This window comes from Alligator sinensis, unplaced genomic scaffold, assembly GCF_000455745.1.
Source record: "Alligator sinensis unplaced genomic scaffold, ASM45574v1 scaffold1140_1, whole genome shotgun sequence".
In the NCBI taxonomy this organism is placed as follows: Eukaryota; Metazoa; Chordata; order Crocodylia; family Alligatoridae; genus Alligator; species Alligator sinensis.
This window is the reverse complement of record NW_005842441.1, coordinates 966,080-975,559: the sequence shown is the minus strand read 5'-3', so window position 1 is coordinate 975,559 and position 9,480 is coordinate 966,080. Positions and strand designations below refer to the sequence as shown.

The 9,480-nt window shown below is 54.7% G+C and overlaps 1 pseudogene; it reads right to left on the bottom strand.

Annotated features, from left to right (window-relative positions):
- Positions 1 to 64: 64 nt before the first annotated feature.
- On the bottom strand, positions 65 to 8,661 carry LOC112551367 (annotated as a pseudogene).
- Positions 8,662 to 9,480: the final 819 nt, after the last annotated feature.

Below are 9,480 nucleotides of genomic sequence, written 5' to 3'. Positions count from 1 at the left end.
TTGGAATGATCAACAGTGGCTCAAGATGTTCCAAATGACTAGGGAGACTTTTAATCACTTTGTCTCAATTCTGGGGCCAAAAAGTGTCAGTCAGAACACTGTCATGAGTTGGACCATAGCGCCAGGCAAGAGGGTGGCCATGGCCATCATGAAACTGACCACCCTGTCCAGCCTCCACTACATCATCGTCACGGCGCAGGGTCTTGTGGGATGGCCATGATCTCCCCGAGGTCCCCTTCCCATGCCAAGTTGGCCCAAAGGGCACCCTCACGTCTCACCCGCCACATCTGTGATGGAAAATAAATATATGGGAGGCTGCCTTATGTCCTCTTCGACACGGTTTGATGTAAATACCTGATCCCGTGGACTCCCAGACCCCTTGTGGGTCCCACTCTGCAATGGGTGCTTCAGGGGCACACTAGCCTTATGGGCTATGCATGGCTCCAACCATGCCCCAAGCCTTGCAGATGGAATTGACATTGTTTAGTCATGGACTTGTTATACTGTGGGTCCCTTGCCCTCTCTGGGCTCTGCGCAGCCCTGGTCTCACCCTGTGCCCTCTCTGGCGCTCATCAATGCTGCCCCCTCTCTGGGGCTCTTTGTTGCCCTCTTCTCTCTGGGGCTTCTCCACAATAACACTGCCCCCTTCTCTCTGGGGCTTCTCAAATGCTGCCCTCTCTCTGGGGCTGGGGTCAGTGCACCCCGACTGCTGCACCCTTGCCAGCACTTCTGTGAGTCCCCTATGAGGCCTCCTCCAACCCCTAATAGCCTCACCCAAACCACCAGTAACAAATAGCAAACAAAACGCAAGCCCCTTGGCTATAACATAAACTGAAGCCGCCCGGATATAACCACGTTACTCCAAACACCCCAGGGATACTTCATCCTTTACCCGGCTCAGGCTGTACCTGTGGTCAGGCCTCTCCTCTCAGCTTTGCTCCTGCTGTCAGGGAACTGTCAGCCTGGCCTCAGCCCTGGGGTTTATATGTGCCAGGCCCGGCCCTCTCAGCTGACCGCTGGCAGGTGTGGGTACTAACTACCCTGGTTGCCCTGGTGATCAACAGCTGGGCTCCTTACTCACTGTTAGGACTCTTTCCCTAGCAGTTTTTTTCCTTCTTAGGAGCAGGGCACCTAGGTGCTCTGTGACACACCTCCCCCCTTAAGATCCGGGCTCACCAGGATGGGTCTTCACTCTTGTCCATATCACATCCTTTGCCTTGTTTCTCTTATCCTTTTACACTGGCCCACGGACACTTCTGACACATAGAGGAGGAGGTTTTCAGGCACCTCCTACTCGCCTTTTACCCAAGGCGCACCATGTGGGATTTTATGGGAGTTTCCCCACTGTGGGCAGTCCCCCCACACTAGCAGACCTTGGTAGGTTGCAGTCCCCAGTCGAGTTTCTGCCTACCTTTTGGGGTTTCTTCTCCCTCTCACTTCTGGCCCATCTATCTTCCACCCCTGCATACCCTGGTCTCTTTCTCCATGCAGGTTGTGTGGTCTCTTGCCTTTCTATGGCTCTCTGGAGCCCCTGAAGCCTTCCCCAGATCTCCCACTGTCTCTCCAATGCCTTCTGGGCATATTCTTCCCTCCAAAACTCTACCTTCCCCCGGCTGGTGGGTCTTCCGCTTGGCCCTTTATAGATCTTTACATAGGCTACACCTCCCACTCTCGCTTCAACGAGTTTCCTTAACGTCCAACACTTTACCTGTCTCGGGATGTTATTTACATATATCTGTGGTCTTCTCTCAGGCTTTTGTCCCTCTCCGGGTGGTCGTTCTCTCCTCCGTATCTCTGGTTCCTGGGCCTGGCTTTCTTTTCTGGGGCTTACTGACCCCTTTTTCCTGGGGCTCGTCTCTGACCCCTGTTGTCCCAGGCCTTGTGTCATCTGCATACAGCCGCGGCTAACCTGCTGACAAGTCTCGCTCCTTGGGCTATCCTGCTTACCTTTCCCTGCCGTCCCTGCCTCTATCATGTCTCCTTCCACTAATTGCCTCTGACTGGGTACTGTCATTCCTTCCTTGGCTCAAGGTTTACAGAGCTCCCCCAGCTGATGTCATAGATGGCTCATCTGCCCTGTATGAAGCTTCACCCATTGGTCCCATCTCCTATTCCAGCATTCCAGGAGGACTGGCAGGACCTCTTCTTGTTGGGCTGTAGGCTTTGCCCCTTCCGACCCCTTTTTTGGGTTGCTTCCCCCCGGTTGCCCTGGTTCAGCCTCCTCTCCTGGATCCTCTGGCCCTCGGTCTCCAGGGAGCTTCACTTGTTCTGGAGGTTCCCGGCTACCTAGCCATGTGGTTGTTAGTTGCGAATCCACTTTCCTCAGGTACTCTTTCACTACTTCCATCTCCTGGTGCTGCTCTAGGCATTCAGACTTAACCGTCCTCACACATTCCACTAGTTGGGCTCCCAGCATCTCCAGCCTCTCTAGCATTGCTTCTACAAACTCCACCGCTTGAGCCTTCGGTCCTACTTCTGCCTGGGTTGCTGTACTTGTTACCTCTGGCACCTCCAACTCCCCAGGATCTGGACCTTTTGTAGCCGTCTGACTGCTTGCTGTCCGTAGTGTTTTATTTGCTGCCTCTAATGCATGAAGCTGCTGCCTTAAGGCTTGCATTTGAAGCTGTGACTGCTCCCTCTCTGTGTTAGTCACTGCCTCTTCAGCCGAGCTGTTTTCTAGGAGGGTTTTAAGGCACTGTACCTGTTCTCCAAGGTGGTCTCTTTCTGCCTTCACACTCTATAAATGGGACTATAACCCATCGTTCTCTCTCATCCTGGCCTCTGACTCCCTTTCAAGGGACAAGTTCTGATCGTGCAGCGCATCGTACTCTGCCATGTACGCTTCTACCTTTTCCATCTCTCGCGCAATCACTTTCCCATTTTCTTCGGTTTGGGTATGGCTTTCAAGCAGTTTATCCTGCAGCTCCTGTGCTAGGTTTTCTGCACAAATGCACTTCTGCTGCCAGTCCTCCAACTCGTCGTGCAACCCCTCTATCTGGTCTTCCTGGCTGCGGACTTCTTTCTGTAGGACACTTATTAGGCTTCTTGAGACCTCCAGTCTCTCTAGCATCTCCTTCTGTTCCCCTGCCTGGGTTGTGTAGGTTTCAGGAGACCTTGCTTTCCATGCTGCCACCTCCCTCTGCGTCTTCTGCAGCTTCTCTTCCCACTCCCAGCTCTTCTGGGCTTCATTTGCACTAAGCTGTTCTAGAGCGCGAGTTCTCTCAGCTTCCGCCACTATCAAGCACCTGATTTATTTAGAGCCTCCTTCCTTTTTCCCTGCCTGTACCCACTGTTCTAACCCAGCGGCCGTTGCCTCAGCTTGCTCTCTCTGGGATTGGGCTACCTCTAGCTTCCACTCCAGCTATGCGATTTTTTTCGTCTAATTCATCTACCCATAATACCAGGCAAAATTCTCTTGTTTCAGGCTCTCTATGTCCTCCTGCCCCTGCCATGGTTCTACTTTTGTCCTAGGCCAGACCCAACGTCTTCCCTTCTATGGTCCCTAATGGCAGTCTCGTCTCTGACCAGGGCTTGTCTTCTTAAGGCCCAGTCTCACTGCCTCGCCTTTCTTTATATCTGTTCTAGCCCTACGGTTCGTTCCCCCTTCTCAGGGACACAGGTTCCTTCCCCGTGCAGGGCCTTACGTTCCCGGCCAATACACCACTTTGTCATGGCGCAGGGTCTTGCGGGATGGCCGTGATCTCCCCAAGGCCCCCTTCCCATGCCAAATTGGCCCAAAGGGCACCCTCACTTCTTGCCCGCCACATCTTTGAGGGAAAATAAATATATGGGAGGCTGCTTTACGTCCTCTTCGACACGGTTTGATGTAAATACCTGACCCCGTGGACTCCCGGACCCCTTGTGGGTCCCACTCTGCAATGGGTGTTTCAGGGGCACCCTAGCCTTATGGGCTATGCATGGCTCCAACCACTCCTTTACCATGCCCGAAGCCTTGCAGATGGAATTGACATTGTTTGGTCACGGACTTGTTATACTGTGGGTCCCTTGCCCTCTCTGGGCTCTGCGCAGCCCTGGTCTCACCCTGTGCCCTCTCTGGCGCTCATCAATGCTGCCCCTTCTCTGGGGCTCTTCGTTGCCCTCTTCTCTCTGGGGCTTCTCCACAATAACACTGCCCCCTTCTCTCTGGGGCTTCTCCACAATAACGCTGCCCCCTTCTCTCTGGGGCTTCTCCACAATTCTCCTGCAAGCCCCTCAGCTATAACTTAAACTGAAGCTGCCTGGGTATAACCACGGTACTCCAAACACCCCAGGGATACTCCATCCGTTACCCAGCTCAGGCTGTACCTGCGGTCATGCCTCTCCTTTCAGCTTTGCTCTGGGAGAGCTCATTCCCCGCTAGCTGCTGGTAGGGAACTGCCCTCTGGCCTCAGCCCCTAGGGTTTATAAGGGAGCCAGGCCCTGCCCCCTTTAGTCAGCTGACCGCTGGCAGGTGGGTTGCTTGCTAGCTCCAGTTGCCCTGGCAACCAACAGCTGGGCTCCTTACTCACTCACTGCTAGGGCTCTTTCCTTAGCAGTTTTTTCTTCTTCTTAGGATCAGTGCACCTAGGTGCTTTACGACAGTCATGAACCAGTTCAGCGTGGCTCCCTACACAGCCAGACTGGTGACTTGTGAGGTATGCCAGCTGCTGTAGAACGTTGCAGCAAACAACTTTATTTGCCTCAGTAACCTGCAGGAAGTTATTGATGGCTTCAGTGCCATGAGGGTTCCCTAATTGTGTGGGGGCTTTAGACAGCACACACATCCCTGTGCAGTCCCCCTCGGGAGGTGGGAGTGGAGGGGTGAGTGATCATTTACAAACAAGAAAGGATTTGCCTCGGTGATTCTGCAAGCCATGGTCGATCACTGGGGCTAGTTCACTAACATTTATACAGGGTGAGAAGGCAGTGCACATGACACATGTGTGTTCAGAAACTCTCTGCTGCCTGGCTTTATGGAGAAAGGACACTATGCACTGGGAATCCCCAAGACAGTTCTCCATGGTGTTGCCATCTCCCTGCTTATAATAGCAGATGCTGCTTAGCTCCTCAAGCCCTGAGTCATGAACCCTTATGGAGGGCATGTTACCAACCCATAGAAGATGGCTTTCAACTACCATCTTAGCCAATGCAGGATGGCTGTTGAATGTGCCTTTGGCAGCTTCAAAGCACAGTGGAGGACACTTAACTGTGGTCTCAAGCTAGAGCCAGAAAACATAACAGCCTTTACAGTGGCAGCCTGTGTGCTCCACAATATTTATGAAACCTCGGGGGAGATTTTCACTGAGTCATGGGCTGATGAAGTGTGAGAGGCAGTGGACAGACAGAGATGTGGGTGGGCAGTGCAGGGCTTGTGGTAATATTAGCATGGAGATTCTGGTCAGGCATCCCTTGTGCGGGATTGCCTGGCAGCACATATTATGGATGCTGCTGACAACTAGCACTGGCTGTTCTTACAATTAAAATAAAATTCTTGCCTATTTACACCAGAAACCATCTGGGTCTGCAGTACATTTTTGTCAAAAGTGGCAGGGAGGAGGTTTCAGTGACGGGGGGGCTGGGGGTGGAGAATGGGCAGGGCATGTGGGGAGGGGATGGAGCAGCTGCCTGGACTGGGGTAGGGGGTTATTATTTTCAGGCTGTCATGAGGAGAAGGGAAGCGGGCACGCACAGCTCAGTGCCCCCTAGCCACCTTGGATCATGTCCTGTGAATGGGTTAATTAAACCTCTCCTTGGTCCAAGAAGGGGTGGGTGGTATGAGCAGCCTGAAGGAGTCCTCAGCTTTCTGGTGTGTGGTGGGGGATGGAATAAGGAGGGGAGGGGGTTCGTTTGCCTTGGTTTTTGGGAGGACAATAATCCTCCTAAAGATGTCTGCTGCTTAAATGCTCTATCCAGCCACTTCCTAGTCACATTTATATCCCACTGTGCAAAGATTGCTTTTTGGAGTGAAGGAAAGGTCTCTGCCCAGCTGTGTACACCACACAGCTTAGACAGAATGCTGCCTGATGCAGGCAGCTCAAACTCTGCACCCACATGGAACAGAGGCCAGGGCAGGGGCTCCTGGCAGCTGGAGGCAGTGCAGGACCTCCTGTCAGGCCCAGGTGGGGGCCTGCTGCAGGGTGGTATACGGCTGCAAGGGGACAAGCAGGACTAGGGTTGGGGGCTGGGCAGCAGGTAGCATAAAGGTATCCACCAGGGTCAGAATGGTGTCCAGCACCCGGCAATCATTGTCTATAGTCCATACTGCCCTGGCCAAGATCATGTTCTGCTCCCTTCGCAAAGTGCAGCCACTCACTCTTCAGGGCTAGGATCTGTGCTTGGAAAACCCTGTCTGTCTGGTCCCTCGTGTCCTTCTGGGTGATGCCCTCCACCTGCCAAGCCTGTGATCCTCCAGATGATCCTCCAATGCCACCACTGGTCACTGTAGGAGGATAGTGCATTGTACTGTCTGCCTCTGGCAGAGCTAACTCATTTGCAGTGCCCCGGCTGTGGGCAGTTGCAATCCTGAGCCTGCATCCCCACTGCCAGGTGTGGCCTCTTTCCCATATCCAGCTATAGGATCTGTAGAGCCATGAGACAGAAGCTTTTTTTGATAGTTTGGAACATTTCAGAGATAAGATGCCCTGTACCAGAGGTCATGCACTGCCCAGCCTTAGATTTGGGGTTGGCCATACAAGGGTGCTCAGGGACCATGGTAAGTCAGGGAGGTAGGCCCTAGCCTAGGTGGCCACCAGTTGAACCCCACAACCCCACTCACTCCCCAGGGGCCAGTGGGCCTCTAGTTGCTGGCTGCAGGCAGCCTGCATCCCCCACACCATTCCCAGGGTGGGACAGGCCAGGCTGCTGGTAGTACCTGCTGCTGCAGCCCCAGGCCCCACTGCCCTCCCCTCTCCTTCTGAAGGCCAATTGCTCTGCTGCGCTGCCTCCCAGCCCATGGCACCCAGGCTTGTGGGGCATGGGTCTCCCATATGACTGGGAAAAGGAACTATCTGCACCCTGCCTTCCCCACAGAGGGTATTTCCAGTGAGGTAACCTGAGACCAGCTCCGCACTGCACCACAACTGCACCCTGAGTGTGCCCCTGCTGCTCATGCCCCGGGTGCTGCAAGATGATCTGTTTGCATGAACTGAGGGGTGCCCAACACCCTATGCCCTGCTGCTGCTGGTTCCCCTGGTGCCCTGGGTGAACCTGCACCCCTGGTATGAGACCCTGAGATATTGTGACAGAGCACCTTTTGGGTGCCTGTCACTTTAAGGGCTGGGAGCAGGCAGCTGACAGGTGCAAGCCAGCCTTGATGAGGCAGCCATTTTAGAGCCCAGCTCTCAGGGCTGGGGCAGCAGTCTGCTGCTGACAGCTGGAGCAATAGCACCCGGCTGAGCTGCTGCTCCCAGAACACCTTGGAGGTAAGGGCAGGAGCTATGGGGATAGTAGGAGACTCCTGGTCCTGGGTATGACTTGCAACTGCAACCTGACAGGGAAGGCGGGTGTGGTGGGGCTGTCCCTGGTGGGGCAGTCCCCAAGAAAAGCCAGTTACCTCCCTGGTGAAAAGTGAGTAGGGGCACCTTAAAACCCCAGCCCCCAGGATCTGGTGGGTTATGGTGTGAGAAAGGAAGCCAGGCACACTTAAAAAGAAGCACCTGAGCCCTATAGGGGTGAAGGACCTTGGAGCTGAGGGGCCAGGCCCACCGATAGGAAAGGCACCTGAGTCCTCAGGGGTGTAAGATCCCAGGTCCCAGTGTAGGGGATGGAGAGTTGGCCCCAAGGAGGGGGCTAGATTGATGTGTCACCCAGTGAGGGGCTAGCAGTGGAGTTAGCTCAGAGTTTGGTTAATTGATTGGTCTCTGCCCAGATGAAAGTCAAGGATGCGACCCAAGAGGCTGAAACAGGGCTGGTCAAGTAGTGAAGAGATAAGCCTGATGGCTGAGCAGGGCAGAATGTATGTGGCCCAAAACAGGGTGGAGTGTCACAGGCCCCTGTGAGAGGGGGAGGAGTGAGTGAGGCCTGATCAGGGTGGTGTGTGAGTGGCCTTACAGAGGCTCAATTTGACCTGGCTGCAAACTGAAGCTGCATTAACAAACTGGATGCCATCTGCGAGGCATGGGACATGATAAGGGAAGGTTAGAGTCATGTAAGAACAGCCCTTTGACATCAGGGCACTCAAAGGGCAGCCTCCCGCCTAGTACCATCTTTTACATATTTAACAACAAAGGTGTAGCAGAAGAGTGAAGCAGCCAGTTTGCCCAAAGACAGGTGGGTGCCAGGGTTGTAACTGGGCCTGGGAGTTTTACCCCTGTCACAGCTATGATGGCACAGGGGGCAAGCCCAGGATGCCCCACAACTTCTGCTGCCCCTGGAGGGCTACCTGTGGCTGTGCTATACGTTCCTTCCTTCTGCTGCCATGGAGGACATTGCTGCCAGCATCAATGTGTTCTTCGGCATCTGAGAGGCCCGTGCTTGCCTAGCTGCAGGGACACAAGTTGATCAATAAAGTTCTTCACTGTCTCCTGCCTCTCTGCATGCTGTAAGGGAGGATCCAGAGCCAGGGAAGTGTGGGCAGGCTTGGCAGGGAGGGGGTAGGGACAGGGGCCGAAGGCAGGGGTAGGGGTTGGGGCAGGGAGGGACCTCCCCACATTGTGGGGCTTACCACATGGCTGGAGCCGGCATGGCAGCCAGTTCCACTCAGTCCTGGCTGGCAGTGATGGAATGCAGCTCCAAGCAGTGTCCTCAGACAGTGGGGTGTGACATGCAGGAACTTGGCTGCCCCCAGCTCCCACAAGTGCTGATGGCAGCCAGTGGTGCCATGGCCAGCCACACCTCATGGCTGATCCTGGTGGTGTGGAGCTGGTGAGGTAGGTACTGGCTCAGGCTCCCCAAGCTGACAGTGGTGAGTATAACCAGGAAGCTCAGCAGGATGGGCTGCTGGAAGCCCAAGGGGCCCTCCTCTGGTGACGTGTCACTGGGGGTGCCAGGCCGGGGAAGTCTGGGTCCCAGGGTGAAAGGATGGCCATCAGTTGCCTCATAAAGGACATGGGCTTATGGGCATGGGCTTATGGCCATGACCATAAGCCCAGACCGACAGTTGTGGTTGGTCATAGCAACCCACTGTGCCCATAAGGTCTTGAACTTTATGCAGCACTGCTGCACCAATTGGTTGTGCCCATGATCCCACATCCAGCCTAATGCATCACATAGATGTGGGTGTTGGAGCGCCCACCCTGCTCAAACTGACTCTGCACCTCTGCCTTGCCTCACAGTGGCACAAGGTCACCAGTCTGCTCCTTGATTCAGTTGGGGCCCCAGGTGGTGGGCATGGCCATCAGCACATCTGTGGATAGGGAGGAGACCATTGGCTCTCTAGGCCTCTGTGCTGCTGTCCTTGTCCAGCCAGCCCTGGACAGTTCCCTGCAGTGCCCAGCATAGGGTTCGGGCATTGGACTGGCAGCAGAGGAAATTCCCCACAGCACCTGCAGGCTCTGGGCAGGC